This window comes from Panthera onca, chromosome C2 (assembly GCF_046562875.1).
Source record: "Panthera onca isolate mPanOnc1 chromosome C2, mPanOnc1 haplotype 2, whole genome shotgun sequence".
NCBI lineage: Eukaryota > Metazoa > Chordata > Mammalia > Carnivora > Felidae > Panthera > Panthera onca.
The window spans coordinates 133,098,891-133,115,575 of NC_138347.1; the positions used below are offsets into that span (position 1 = coordinate 133,098,891).

At 38.3% G+C, this 16,685-nt stretch overlaps 1 protein-coding gene and 1 pseudogene across 10 annotated transcripts in view; both read right to left on the bottom strand.

Moving 5' to 3' along the window:
* ANKRD28 (ankyrin repeat domain 28) overlaps window positions 1-16,685 on the bottom strand; it is a 198,187-nt gene that overhangs the window by 92,139 nt on the left and 89,363 nt on the right. The window lies entirely within an intron of this gene.
* LOC132675629 (WW domain-binding protein 11-like) lies at window positions 13,249-16,552 on the bottom strand (annotated as a pseudogene).

Consider the following 16,685-nt stretch of genomic DNA (forward strand, 5'->3'; position numbering starts at 1 on the left):
CAGGGTTAAGGAACCAATGTATTTCCTTATTCTACAGATAAAGAAATCAAGGCACAGGAAGGTTTAAGGAACTTACTCAAGATCACGTGGCAGTGGCAGAATCAACATTCAAACACAGGCAGTTGGGCTCCTAACTTCTTACACAGCCTCTATTTGTAATGTTCCATTATGCACGGGAGCTTTAAGCACCATGGTCTGCTTAAAACTAATAATTCTCCTTCAAAACATTCTGTGGCCTGACTTCACTTTTCTTACCAAATTTTAATCAAAATTTTCTTAGTAATTTTTTTCCCTTTCTCTTTTCTCTGTACTATCAGACTGAAACTCCCATGTATAGTAGTCAGCTATTAACTTCCAATGCTGTTTGTGGTCCACAGAGTTCAGCTGAACTTACCTAGGACTTTATCAGACCCAATCTTGTCTTACCCTTTCATAAATAAGTTATAAGGCCTGGCTGTTCTCAAAACTGCACATAAGGAACCTCAGCCTTGGGATACGGTTCTGTAGGGTGCTGGTGGATGTCTGTAGCTGCTTCAAATAAAACTCTAGCTTACTCTGGTACATAAGTGGTACTTTGTATACTTACAGCTGTTTGGAACAATCCTTACATTGTGTTTTATTTACTTTTTTAGTTTTTAAAATTTCATTTTGGGACAGACAGAGTGCAATCAGGGAGAGGGAGGGAGGGAGGGAAGGAGGGAGGGAGGGAGGGAGAGAGGGAGAGAGAGAGGGAGAGGGGGAGAGAGAGAGAGAGAGAGAGAGAGAGGGAGAGAGAGAGGGAGGGAGGGAGGGAGGGAGGGAGGGAGAGGGAGAGGGAGAGGGGGAGGGAGGGAGAGGGAGAGGGAGAGGGAGAGAGGGAGAGAGAGAGAGAGAGAGAGAGAGAGAGAGAGAGAGAGAGAGAGAATCTTAAGCAGATTCCACACTCAGTGTGGAGCCTGATACAGGGCTCAATCCCATGACCTGGGCTGAAATCAGAGTCAGATGCTCAACTGACCAAGCCACCCAGGTGCCCTGATTATGTTTTATTTTTAAATTCACTACTATCCTCCAACCTTATCCTCTCATCCTCAAATCACGTTAGAGATCCAACTGGTTTACCTGCTAGCAGATCAAACCTGGGAGGCAATTTCACATTCATTAGCTACCCTGCTCAATCCCTGTAGTGACTGTGACCACCACCAATCATCTCCACTCTACCTCTATAACCTGATATTCAAAAGCCACTAACCTATAGCTGGAACCACAATAGTTAATTTCTATTAACAGAATGAGTAATGGCACATTGTCATCTTTCACCTTTGTTCCCTTTGCCCAGAATGTCTTTCCCCTACCCAAATCCCTTCCAGTCTTCACAGCCCAAGTTCTATCTCCTTTACCAAGGCTTCAAGACCATGTGAGTACACTCAAATCACTCTGTGTTCCCTATTATGACATTATCATCTGTACCACACAGCTGACATTTTGGTTATTGTTCAATTTTGGGTTTATGTCATGGCTTCATTATTAGGTAATAAATATCTAGAGAAAATAAGTTGTCTAATTTTATGCCCATATAGCACTTGACTCAAAGTTATATACCTCATAGGCACTAGAGAGGTTTAAATAAATTAAAATATTAATGAAGAAAATTTGCCATGAATCATGATATTCTAATGTATTATAGGTTGTAGAAGATTTCTATAATTGACTTTGGGGTCCTAGAACAAAGCACATTCTAGAACTGCCTCTAAGAGATGGCTATCCAAATTCCTGGGTACAGACAACTCTTCATAAATGAATTAAAAACCAGTTCTAAGATGTATGCTATCGCTCTTTCCCAAGAAATATTATGAAAACCTCTATGGAACCTTAAAGTTTCAGATTATGACATGAAAAATCATTAGCATTTAGCAGACTAATATAACTTGAAATAAAAAGTGTTTCAACTAAGTACATTATTGTCTTGTTCTCTAATTGCCCGTAATAGTTACTATTTATTTAATACAGGTATTAGATATTACTGGGTGCAAGTGACAGAAATCTAAATTAAACTAGTTTAGGCAAAATGGACTTATTAAAAAGAGTGAAATGCCTCATGGAATTGGGTATCAAACAAACAAAATTTAGGTAAGGAAGGGGCATGGCTAGACCATAAGAACTAAAATCAAGCACTTTACACATTCAGGACCACTTTTTGTCTCTGTTTTTCCATGTATCAGCTTTTTTTTCCCCCCTTCACCAACAACACTTTTCCTCATAGTTCAAAAAAAACAAAAAAACAAAAAAACAAAAAAAACAACCCATCCATACAGATCCTGAGATTTACTCTTAGAACTTCAGTAGTCCAAAGAGAAGTCTTTTAATTCCAAATCCTAAAATAGTATTCTGATTGACTCTATTTTGGTTAGATCCTACTCATGTATCAATCAAGTGAGAATAGGTAAAGAAGTTATATTTTATGTACAAAATACAATATCAACATACTGATCACAGTAACTATGTGGAATGGGGAGAGTTTCTCAGAAAATGAGGGCAACCCTACAGATCTTTATTTTGTGGTAGGCATTGCATAAAGCACTTGAAACAGTTGTTTTACTTTGCAAACTTACTGTATAGTTTAAATATTATTTTTAAAGATGAGGAAACTACCTCCAAACTCATGCTTTTCATTAAAATGTTCTATTGACAATTATAATTAACAACTACAACTAAATGTAAGCAGTCCATTCAATCCCTATCTATTCGAAGCTGGACCAGCTGTGGCTTCTCTTGAGCGTCTTTGAAAGCAGCAAAACTGCTCCAAGTAGACTGCTCAGCAATTTGGGCTGGAGGTGGAGTTTCCCCACACCTTAAGCTGGAGGCGGAGTTTCCCCACACCTTAAGGAAGCTGAAATCTAGCTTATTACTTTTAGACACAGGACAGAACTATCACTAACCTATAAATGATGTGTTTCTCTATTCCCTTTCTATAGTCACACAGAAAGGAAAAGGAATAGCTAAGGAACAATCAGGTAATAAGAATACTACCTTTCTTTTCATCCCTTTAGAAAAGCTGTATTAGCTAGATCGAGATCAGGATGTATATATTTAAATACTAGAGACACTGCATAGGTATGTATGTCTAAACTCCTAAGTTTCTGAAAATTTAGCAATAATTCTACCAGACAATTTACCAATGAACAATGTAATATAATCAGCTATGTTTCAAATAATATAAATGAATCAGTTAATTCTTCTGGTTAAACTAAAAAACAAAAACATTTCATCTCAAATAACATATCTTATACATAGCAAGGGATTCTTCATAAATCCTAATCTTTTCACTACAACAAAGGTAATCCAATCTTTAAGAAACCCAGAACAATACAATGGATGTTTAATAAATATTTCCTAGCTTGAATTTATCAAACTCATGGTCAAAACTCCTAAGACAGATAAAAATTAAAGTCAAACAGAAGCACAATTCAAAATGTAAAGTAACTACAAGAGTTTAGTTTTTGACAGTGACAATCACTTTGGATGACAGTAGACAAGGAGATTTTACATGACCCCTCAGTTATTTTACAAAGAACACTGTAATCAACATATTCTAGGGAAGCTAGGGAAGGGGAGCAAGAGATAAGGAAGGAGAAAGAGAGGCAGGAAAAGGGAGAAAATTATTCTCTTAGTTCAATTCTGTATTAATGGGATTTTTAAAGCAGCACTATCAGGACACAAAATTAATGTTTACAATTAGTGCTTTAATTGTATTCTATGTAGCTTTCCAAGTACAGAAAAACACTAACTAAAAATGGTTTAAGGGGCATCTGGGTGGCTCAGACAGTTAAGTGTCCAACTCTTGATTTTGGCTTAGGTCATGATCTCACAGATCTCACAGCACAGACCTGCTTGGGATTCTCTCTCCCTGTCTCTGTGCCCCTCCCCGGCTCACACTCTTTCTCTCTCAAAAAAAATAAGCATTTTTTAAAAATGCTTTAAAAATAAGATTTACTCTTATACAGGACAGGGGTAAAACTGGTTGATTTAGCAACTCAAAGACATCAACCAGGTGTAAGAAATTCTACCTTTCTACTTTGCCAACCACAACCACATAACCAAAGTATAGGCTCATCCAAGCTAGTTCACCCCAAACAACAGCCAGTAGCAGGGGGAAAAAAGCCATCTCTTCCTCTCTTGTGCTCTTATTTTTTATATTAAAAAAATGTTTTTTTAGTTAACATTATTGTTGGGGCACCTGGTTGGCTCAGTCAGTTAAGCAACCAACTTCGGCTCAGGTCACAATCTCACAGTTTGTGAGTTCGAACCTCGCATCAGGCTCTGTGCTGACAGCTCAGAGCCTGGAGCCTGCTTCAGATTCTGTGTCTCCTCTCTCTGTCCCTCCCGCCTCTTCCCCCCCCCCCCCCCCCCCGCCAAATAAATAAACATTAAAGAAATGTTTAAATAAACATGAAAAAAACTATATAAAAAAGAGACAATTGTTTTAGATTCACAGCAAAATGAAGGGAAAGTACAGAGATTTCCAATATACTCCCTACTTCCAGGCGTGCACAGCACCCACCATTATCAACGGCCCCTAATAGAGTGATACATTTGTTACAATGTACAGTGTAGGTGATGGACCCACACTGACACATCATAATCATCCAAAGTTTACCTTGGGTTTCACTCTTGATGATGTAAATTCTATGGGTTTGGACAAATGCATGATGACACTTATCTATCATTATATTATTAGAGTATTTTCACTGCCCTAAAAATCCTCTGTGTTCTACCTGTTCATCTCCATCCCCCACCAACCCTTCCTGTTTATACTATCTCCATAACTTGATACTCTGCTGTTAGGTGCATACACATTAAAGTTTGTTATTTCTTTCTCAAGAAATGACACTTTTATTATTATTTAACACCCTTCTTTATCCCTGATAACTTTCCTTGCTCTGAAGTCTATTCTGTCTGAAGTATATATAGCTACTCCTGCCTTCTTTTGATAAGTGCTAGCGTATTTTTCATCATCCATTTACTTTTAATCTATAGATTTCTTTTTATTTAAAGTAGGTTTCTCAAAAACAACATATAATTGGGTCTTGTTTTATGATCCACTAATGACAATCTCTGTCTTTTAACTGGTATACTCAGAGCATTAGTGATACAGATGGATTATTATCTACTATATTTGCTACATTTTTGTTTGTTTCCCTCATTTTTTGTTCCTGTTTTTATCCTTCACTCTTTTTCTGCATTTTGTGGTTTTAACTGAGCCTGTAGTATGACTCCATTTTCTTTTCTCAGAATATTGGTTATACTTGAAAAATAATTTTTTTAATGGCTGCCCTAGAGTTTACAGTAGAAATTCACAACTAATCCAAATCTATTTTCAAATATCACGATACCACTTAATAGGCAATGTCTTATTAATAACAAATTAATCCTAATTCTCCTTCCTGTCCCTTGTATCATTGCTGTCATCCATTTCACTTACATAGAAGTATAAACAATGAAAAAAATATATATGTGCGTATACACACACACACGTTGTATATACGTAGGATATATATATACACATATATAAGCACACATAATACGTTACTTTAAACAAGCTTATACATTAGATTAAAAATAAGAAAACTATTTTCATTTTACTTTGACATACTCAATTCTCTTCCTTATGTGAATCTGAGTTTTTGATCTGTGTTATTTTCCTTCCATGTAAGAACTTCATTTAACATTTCTTACAAGGCAGGTCTACCAGTAACAAACTTCTTTAATTTTTATTTGCTTAAGAAAATCTTTATTCTCCTTTACCTTTTTATTTCACTTATGTATTCATTCATTCACTCATTCATTTATGAGAGAGAGCTAGTGAGCGCAGGGGGAGGGGCAGAGAGAGAGCAAGACATAGAATCCCAAGCAGGCCCCACGCTGTCAGTGCAGAGCCCGACACAGGGCTCAAACCCACAAACCATGAGATCATGACCTGAGCGAAAATCAAGAGTCAGATGCTTAACTGACTGAGCCACCCAGGCACCATTCTCCTTTACCTTTTTAAATATTTCACTCCACTCTCTTCTTGCTTGTATGGTTTCTGAGAAGTTGAATATAATTCTTATCTTTGCTCTTTTATAGGTACGGTATTTTTTCTCTATCGTTTTCTACAATTTGCAAAATGATACACCTAGCTGTTGTTTGTTGTTGTAGCTGTGTTATTTATATTTATATTGCTTAGTGTTCTCTGAACTTCCTGGATATGTAGCTTAGGGTCTTTAGTTTGGGAAAATTCTCAGTCATGATTGTTTCAAATGTTTATTCTGCTCCTTTTTCTTCCTTTGCCTTTTGGAATTCCTATTACAAGTTGGTTACACCTTTTGTAGTTGTCTCATAGATACTCTGTTATTTTAAGTCTTTATTTTCTTTGCTTTCTCAGTTTATGAGGATTCTATTGTTAGGTCTTCTAGCTCAGAGATTTTTCTTCAGCTATGTCCAGTCTATTTAAGAAGTTCAACAAAAACTTTTTTTTTTTTTTTTTTAAATCTTTTACTGTTTTTGATCTCTAGCATTTCCTTTTGGTTCTTTCTTAGGATTTCCATCTCTCTTCAAACTGTGCTTTTTGCCTTTTATATATCTTCTAATTTTTTCTTGATAACCAGACATGATGTACTGGGTAAAAGGAACCACTGTAAATAGGCCTTTCATAATTAATGTGTTGTGAGGTGTGAGGGGAGGGGAAATGTCCTATGATTAGGTTTTTTATTTAGTGAGCTTATACCTCTGGTCTGTGAACTTCACAAGTGTTTCCCAGCCACCCTCCCCTGCCTCCAGGTGGGACAGAATGGCTAGAGGGGGCTGGAGTTGGGTATTTCCTTTCCTCCAGAGTCAGTCAGCCTCTGGTTAACTAGTCTCCCCCAGAGGGCAGGCCTTGTTAAGAACAGAGTGCTCTGGGGGCACCTGCATGGCTCAGTCAGTTGAGCATCCAACTTCAGCTCAGGTCATGATCTCACAGTTTATGAGTTCAAGCCCCACATCAGGCTTGCTGCTATCAGCGCAGAGCCCACTTCAGATACTCTGTCCCTCTCTCTTTGCCCCTCCCTGGTTTGCACTCTTTCAAAAATAAATAAAACATTAAAAAATAAAAAAGGATGGAGTGCTCTGTCATATTTCAAAATGCTCCCCACCCCCCCACCCCGGGCCCCTGCTAGAAGCGTGAGGGGTTTTCTCTGATATTTACTGTGAGAACCTCATTTGGCTCCTGGAGGTAAACCTTACAATACTGTGGTGGCCTGTGACTGGATCCCCTGGTGTTTTCAACTCTCAGAATTATCCACACTGACCCTCAGCAATCTGTCAATCAAAGTTCAGTTTTTCCTTCCCAGCACTGATTCCTGAGCAGTTGCTACTCACGAGTCTGCTCTTCAAGCCTCAGCTTTCTATGTTCGTTTGTGTCTATCTGATCTTAGGGGCAGTGGTTTGCCCTGGGTCACAAGAAGGGCTGTTATGGACCCAAGAAGAGCTGTTAAATTTTCAGTCTGTTCAGCTTTGTACTTGTTAGAACAGAGTGGCAACTTCCAAGTTTCTTACATATGGAACTAGAAACCGGAAGTGTCCTTTATGTCTATTTTTAATCAGTGAGGAAACTGCCCCAAAGGCATCCATGTAACTTTCTCTCACTTCTCATTGTCCAGTCTTGTGTCACTTGCTATGCCTACATCAACCACTTGATTATGACACCCTGGAGGTAGGAAGGGGATCATTTTCCAGTGACATGGGGGATCAAATGCCCAAACAAAATCAGAGCTCTGCTCATTAGAGGAAAATGGGAAACAAATGGGCACTAACAAAATAGTCAAAGTTTCTGCCACTTTGTGATTTTTATATAGCCTTTGATGTGTGTAAGAAAAGTAGAACAAGAAAGACACCTAGAGAAAATATTCAAATCAATATTGTTACCACTCACTGAAAAGGGTAACAGAAGAAAAAAGGAACCATTAACCTGATTCTTAACTAAATCTGCTGAAATACCCTCCCGTTCCCCCCAAATTGTTGTGAAATAACCCAGACTTAAGTGATATAATTTAGAAAGCAAATATAATAGTTTAATGAGTTGTCAAAGTAATATATTAGGGATAGAAATAGCCTTAGAGAGCAAGTTCAATCACCTCATTTTACAAATGAGAAGAACAGGGCTCAGAGAGGCTAAACTACTGAAAGACAGACTAGAGTCTAGTTTGCCTGATTTACAGATCAAGGTCCTTCTTGCTGTTTACATTCTGGACCTCTTCACTTCCTTGGAGTTTAAATAAATTAACAGCAACAGTGATGTAAGCAATCAGTCATTTTTCATGTGCATGTGTTTATCTCTAAATATCTGAACATACGTTAGATTCTGGAAAATAATGTATTTTTAAAAATCATACCAGTAACAAGGGATTCCTCACCCTTACATAACTGTAGAAGTATGGTCCCACTCTAGAAAATTTTTTCACAATATGGCAATCTTAATATTCTTTTCTACAGCTCTCTATTTGGGTTAGTTACAAGTAGGTGATACTTACAAAGTCTGGGAAAAAGAGTGAGAGATTTTCATTTCTTAGAAAAGAATCAGAACACAGGTGAACCTACCATAAGACAAATCATTTTAGCATAAAAATACCACATTCTTGTCTACAAGACTATACATGCAACTGAAAGATTTATATATTTAAACCAATTACTAACACTTTCAGTTTATGGCTAGTAAACAAGTAAGATACATCTAACAAATAGCTTCACTACTCACACTTCTTGATCAAACTTTTTTTTTTTTTTTGATCAAACTTTTAAAAAAACTAAATTAGTGCCTTGGAGTGACAGGACATTTCACTCCATTAATAAACAAATACCTGAATGAGGCTACCCAAACATGCCCTCACTCAACTTTAAGTATTAATCTACAGCAGTGGTAACATTTTATACAGTAACAACTTGAAGAAAAATAAATCTAGACTGTCACACATATATGCACATACACTGTCTATAACCATGATATTTAACTGTTAAATTAAGCATATATTCCAACTTAATAAAGGTAATCTGAATATGCAACACTTGTAAATTATACATTTCATAACCTTAAACCTTAATTTAGAGTAGAACTTTAAAATCATGTAAGTTTCAGATTCTACAGCTACTATCAAAGGGTGGGGGGAATCTTGAACTTGAAATATACCAGTTATTTATTTTTTTTTAACCTTTTTTTTTTATCATGAAATTTATTGTCAAATTGGTTTCCATACAACACCCAGTGCTCATCCCAACAGGTGCCCTCCTCAATACCCATCACCCACCCTCCCCTCCCTCCCATCCTCCATAAACCCTCAGTTTGTTCTCAGTTTTTAGGAGTCTCTTATGTTTTGGCTCCCTCCCTCTCTAACCATTTTTTTTCTTCCCCTCCCTCATGGTCTTCTGTTAAGTTTCTCAGGATCCACATAGGAGTGAAAACATATGGAGTCTGTCCTTCTCTGTATGAGTTATTTCACTTAGCGTAACACTCTCCAGTTCCATCCATGTTGCTACAAAAGGCCGTATTTCATTCTTTCCCATTGCCACGTAGTATTCCATTGTGTACAGAAACCACAATTTCTTTATCCATTCATCAGTTGATGGACATTTAGGCTCTTTCCATAATTTAGTAATTGTTGAGAGTGCTGCAAACTTTTTTTTTTTATTTATTTTTCAATATATGAAATTTATTGTCAAATTGGTTTCCATACAACACCCAGTGCTCATCCCAAAAGGTGCCCTCCTCAATACCCATCACCCACCCTGCCCTGCCTCCCACCCCCCATCAACCCTCAGTTTGTTCTCAGTTTTTAAGAGTCTCTTATGCTTTGGCTCTCTCCCACTCTAACCTCTTTTTCTTTTTTTTTCCCCTTCCCCTCCCCCATGGGTTTCTGTTAGGCTTCTCAGGATCCACATAAGAGTGAAAACATATGGTATCTGTCTTTCTCTGTATGGCTTATTTCACTTAGCATCACACTCTCCAGTTCCATCCACATTGCTACAAAGGGCCATATTTCGTTCTTTCTCATTGCCATGTAGTACTCCATTGTGTATATAAACCACAATTTCTTTATCCATTCATCAGTTGATGGACATTTAGGCTCTTTCCATAATTTGGCTATTGTTGAGAGTGCTGCTATAAACATTGGGGTACAAGTGCCCCTATGCATCAGTACTCTTGTATCCCTTGGGTAAATTCCTAGCAGTGCTATTGCTGGGTCATAGGGTAGGTCTATTTTTAATTTTCTGAGGAACCTCCACACTGTTTTCCAGAGTGGCTGCACCAATTTGCATTCCCACCAACAGTGCAAGAGGGTTCCCGTTTCTCCACATCCTCTCCAGCATCTATAGTCTCCTGATTTGTTCATTTTGGCGACTCTAACTGGCGTGAGAAATATACCAGTTATTTAATGGTGAAAGAGTAAATGTTTTCCTTCTGAGATCAGAAACAAGGCAAGGATGTCTACTCTCGTCATTCCTATTCATTCTCATACTGGTAGTCCTAAGTCAGTAAGAATAAAAAGAAGCAAAAGGCATATAGATTGGGAAAGAAAACATAAAACTGTCTCTATTTATAAATGACATATTGTTCATGGAGAAAATCCCAAGAAAATTTATTATAAAAAATCCAAAAATGAGTTTATAAAAGTTGCTGAATGCAAGGTCAATATACAACAAGCAAATGTATTTCCACATACTAGCAATTAACTGGAAATTAAAAATGTTAAAGACTTTACATTTACAATACAAAAGAAGGAAAGAAAGAAGGAAAGAAAGAAGGAAAGAAAGAAAAGCCAGAAAAATGCTTGGGTATAAATCTAATAAAAACTTGCAGGATCCGTATACATTCACTGTAAGATACTCATTAAAGACTTACAGAAAACCTACATAGAGATAACATGTTCATGAATTAGAAGACTCATTATTGCTAAGATGTCAATTTGATCTATGGATTCAATGTAATCTTACTCAAAATCTCAGCAGGATTCCTTTTAGATACTAATGATCTAAAATTTACATGGAAAGGCAAAGATACTAGAACAGCCAGAGCAATTTTGAGTGAAAAGAACATAGTTGGGGGATGGGGGTCTTACACAGTGTGATTTCAAGAATTTCTATGAAGGGGCGCCTGGGTGGCTCAGCTGGTTAAGCGTACAACTTCGGCTAAGGTCATGATCTTGTGGTTCAGTTCTTGAGTTCAAGCCCCACATCAGGTTCTGTGCTGACAGCTCAGAGCCTGGAGCCTGCTTTAGATTCTATCTCCCTCTCTCTCTGCCTCTCCCCCATTCAAGCTCTGTCTTGCTCTCTCTCAAAAATAAAAATAAACATTTTTACAAAAAGCTCAAAAGCATTAACCATAAAGGAAAATACTGAAAAATTTTACTGCATTAAATTAAGACCTCATGTTCAATGACACAAGAGTGAAAAGTCAAGCTGGACTGGGAGAAGACATCTGCAACATACACAGTTCACAAAAGGTTCATATTCTGCATACATAAAGAAATGTAAATTAATAAGCAAAGAAAGAGAACTCAAAAGAAAAATGGGCAAGAGATTTAATAGGCATTTGATAAAAGAGGCTATGTGAATGTCTAATAAACATATAAAAAGGTATTTGACATTGTCATCAAAAAAAACTCAAACTTTGTACAAATAATGAGACACACTAACTACTACATAACAAATAGAATGGCTACAAAACAAAAAGGATGTAGTCCAAAAATGTGGAGCAAAAAGAAATCTCATACAATTTTCATGGGAGTATAAATTGCTTAATACAGCATTCTCATTTAAGCTGAATGAACGTATGCATAGCCTATATATCAGAAATTCTGAGTGGGCATATATCCTAGAGAAATGCATGCTCATGTGCAACAGAGGCACGTTTCTGAATAGCTGCATTATTCATAATAGGCAAAAAGCTGGAAACAACTATCTATCAATAGCAGAATATGGATAAACTGTGGTGCATGCATTCAGCGGAATATTATGAATAATCTTAGGTTCATATAACACGGGTAAAGTTTTGAAATAAGATAGTGCCGTGCAGAAGAACCCAGATCCGAAAGAATATATGTTGCAAGATTCATTTAACTTAAAAATATGCAAAATTAAATTGTATTGTTTGGAGAGGAAAGATTAAATGGCAAAATTATAAAAGAAAACAGAGAGAGACTATTATACAAGTCATAGTAATGCCTATATTGCAGGATGGGAATAAATACTTCTGATCATAAAGTGGGCACCAAGACAGCTTTTGTAGCAATAGCAACATTGTCTTTTTTGATCTGGGTAGAGGTTACATTTAAATAATTCATTATAGTCTACATTTGTTTTACATATTTTTGAGTATTAAAAGATTTTTAAAAGATTTTTAAAGGTTTTTAAAAGATTCAAAGAATCTTTTTTAAAATTTTTAAATTTTTAAAAGATTAAAAGGAGAAAAAACATTGAACATGAGTGTTCAATCACTTGTCTAAAATATCAATTAAAATACAACTGAACTAAAAGGAAAAGCATATAAAAACCTGGCAGAAGACACAGGACCTAATATGGTATTTCGGCTTAAGAACAACAACAGTAGCTTCCTTTGTTGGTTGGGCAAGTTTTGTTCTCTTGAACTAATGTTCAAAATGAAAACGAAAAAAAAGTCACCTGAAAATTGAAAAAGAAAACTACTCACCCCTTGCACCCATGCCCTTCCCCCAACCACCAATTTGGGTCTACAAAGGAATTAAGAATAAAAACGGAAATTATGTTGACAGAAATTTGTGTAAGGCAATCTTAAAAAACCCAAACAAAAAAATTAATGTAATCTAGCTTCTATGTAAACAAAACCCAAAACCCTCACTGTACACATTTATCTTCCAAACTAATGATAAAAACTTGACATAAAGCATTTTATAAATCATATTTTTCTCATATGCAGAGATAAATGTATTCTAAAATAACTTTATTATTAATTTATTGAGCTTGCACAAGAGAACATGATTTAAATCACTGTGGTAAGTAATATTCAAATCATTAGTTCTGTATAAAAACTACCAAAGAAAACAATGGTACATTATTAGTTTAAAATATTTATGTTGTTTACCTGTTTTACACAACAAGTAATTATAATAAGATACGGAAAAACATATCTCAAGATGTGTCACTGTAATTTTATGGAAAATGTTTATTCATTTAGTAATTAATCTATTATTAATTAAATCACTCACTTTCATCCTAGGTAATTTAAGATTATGTAATTAAAATATGTTTTCTTTGTGACTACATGATTTGGGTGGGATGGGAGAAGTTGTTTCCTTTCCCAAATCTGACTCTGGCTATTACAGGTACTTTGTTGCTGTTGCTGTTTTCTTGTCAAACATTTATTTATTTATTCCATGAAACACTCAAAGTTTAGGTCAGTGGGAAACAATTTTAATCAAAGAACTGTACAATTTCTTCCCACATATTTTGATTTGTAATAGGAAATGACATTGCAACCCATTTTACTAAAATATTACAAAATATTTACAAGAAAATATTAAAATAGGTCAAACACAAAAGGCAAGATGGGGTAAAATAAACTTTTTTCAGAAATCTCTACTCCAGTGCCAATAGCACACAAGAAGAGAATCAAAACAAGTAACAAAGATCCCCTGACCATGTTTCCAAAGAATTGGAGAAGGGAAACAAACGGGATGAAAATGGTGGTAAGAAGGGAATAGATGTTAGCAGCCTGGCTTCAATAACCAATCTATTCTGAATGAAATAACTCTCTCTTATATGCAATAAATTCTGAACAAGGCTAAATTTTAGGATATTTCTTGAAATGAAATTTAAAAATACCCTGGCAGCTCTTTCACTAAGTTTAATACGAGCCTCTTTCCCCATGAACCACACATGCGAATAGAAACCCGTTCTGGCATTAAAAGCTGTCACGGCAGGGGCGCCTGGGTGGCTCAGTGGGTTGAGCATCCGACTTCAGCTCAGGTCACGATCTCACGGTCTGTGGGTTCGAGCCCCGCGTTGGGCTCTGTGCTGACAGCTCAGAGCCTGGAGCCTGTTTGGGATTCTGTGTCTCCCTCACTCTCTGCCCCTCCCCCACTTGTGCTCTGTCTCTCAAAAATAAACATTTTAAAAAATTAAAAATAAAAAAGCTGTCACAGTAGCCCTTCCGTTTCTTTCATGAAAGCTTCATAAACATCATCCTTAGTTTGCCCCGAAATGGGAACAGATGGACCAGATTTGGGGGCTGCTTTGGCAAGAGGCACAGCAGAATCATCCTCTGACTTTCTCTGGGGAGCAGCAACGGTCCCTTTATTCTCTTGATGTACCCTCACTGCAGTGGGCACAAATCAAGTAATCTCCGCCTAGGGATTGGTGATCCGTGGCTTGGCACTGATGGATGCTGTGGCTTTCTTCTCAACGGTGGCTGCGCTTGTATCATCCGCCTTGGGTTGCTGAATCAAGTTGGGTGGAGCACTTAAAACCCCCGGGTTCAGGGGCGCCTGGGTGGCGCAGTCGGTTAAGCCTCCGACTTCAGCCAGGTCACGATCTCGCGGTCCGTGAGTTCGAGCCCCGCGTCGGGCTCTGGGCTGATGGCTCAGAGCCTGGAGCCTGTTTCCGATTCTGTGTCTCCCTCTCTCTCTGCCCCTCCCCCTTTCATGCTCTGTCTCTCTCTGTCCCAAAAATAAATAAAAAACATTGAAAAAAAAAAAATTTAAAAAAAAAAACCCCCCGGGTTCAGCAAGGGAGCTGGTGGGAAAAGCCCAGGTGGGGCAGGTCCAAGTAGAGGCACCAAAGGTGAGCACATCATGCCAGGACGGGGTGGAGGAATACTTGGAGGTGCAGGGGGAGGTAGCCTTGGTGGGGGTCCCCGAAGAGGAGGGCCAGGAGGCAGACCTGGAAGTGGACCTGAGGGAGGGCCAGGGGGCCAGCCTGGTGGTGGGCCTGGAGGTAAAAGTCGAGGTAAAGGCCCTTGGAGCCCTGGCATTCCAGATGGTCTCAGGAATGGAGGAGCTCCTGGAAGTGGTCCAGGAGGAAGGCCAAGTAGGTGGTCCAGGTGACTGTAAAGGTGGAGCAGGTGGTGGTCCAAGAGGAGGTGGTTCTGGCATGGGAGATGCTTGTATCTGAGAAGGAGGAACAGACTGCGTGGGAGCTTGCTGCTATGAAGAGGCGGGAAATGTGCCATCAGAAAGAGAGATTCCTCTTTATGCTGTTTTTGTGACTGCTTTTCCACTTCAGAATCATCAGAATCACCTTCATCATCATCCTCTGAAATTTCTTCTACTGCTCGTCCCTCCTCTGGGACTTCCTGACCTGCCATTTAAAGCATCATGGCTTGAAGAGGAGTCAGCTCCTTCATGTTCTTTTTCTTCCTTGATTTTCCAGGCATATGTGCAAATCTTACACTCAGACCTGACTTTTTTTCTTCATTGTTGTCTCTTTCATTATCATCACAGTGCACAAATTCAGACCCTTCACTTTCTCCATCTGACCCATCAGTGTCACTGTCATCAGTACTGTCATCATGCTTATCTTGATCCATGTCCTCAGAATACCATCATCTTCGCTGGTGCTGGAAACATCATCATCATGACCCCGTTGAGCAAGTTCAGGACTATATAAAATGTCTTCATCCCACCTATGAGGGGGAAAGATCTAGAGCAAAGCCTACTTTACAGCCATACATTTGCAAGACTTGAGGAGGTGGTGGACCAGGGGGAGGACCAGGAGGTTTTCTGCCAGGGGGCAAATGTAGAACACCATGTCCAAGAAGAGGAAATATAGAAACTACCTGCGTTGAAGGTCATAGGCGAGGACGTTTTAAGGATGGAGCGTGGCTGGGCACCAGGAAGTGGAATGTCCTGGATCAGAATGTTGGAAGGAGCATGTGGCATATCTGGCAAGGGAATGCTCTCCACTTCCACATGCTGAGCATTCTTTTTTTTTTTTTTATTTTTTTTATTTAAAAAAAATTTTTTTTCAACGTTTTTTATTTATTTTTGGGACAGAGAGAGACAGAGCATGAACGGGGGAGGGGCAGAGAGAGAGGGAGACACAGAATCGGAAACAGGCTCCAGGCTCCGAGCCATCAGCCCAGAGCCTGACGCGGGGCTCGAACTCACGGACCGCGAGATCGTGACCTGGCTGAAGTCGGACGCTTAACCGACTGCGCCACCCAGGCGCCCCATGCTGAGCATTCTTGACAGCATCAAAATATTGGCTAGGTTGAGCCCTCTTCTGTTCATACTCTACTTCTAGCTTTCTCAATTCTTTGTAAATATCCAGATTCTCTTCCACAGAGTTGTAGAATATGTTAAAAGGTTTCACGCAGCTTTTTACACTTATCTTCAGCACCTTCTCATTTAACTGTTTGCTGCACTGGGTTAAGCTCCATTTCATCCAATTTCTCCATGTCCCGAATAATCTGTTTGGGATCTTTCATCCTTAAAACTGCAGCCCGTACCATCATGCACCGTTTTTTGTTCTTCTTTAATTCTCTCTTCTGGGCTTCTTTTTGATTATTACAGGTACCTTGGTTTATGCACAATTACCAGTATATCAGCTATTTAGATTTGTTCATATGTGGCACTGCTCTGGCAACATGAAGAGTGAACCCCATGTTATCAAAAACTATACACTGGGCTTATGAGGCAGCTTTAACAATGACTGGCAGCTTCCAG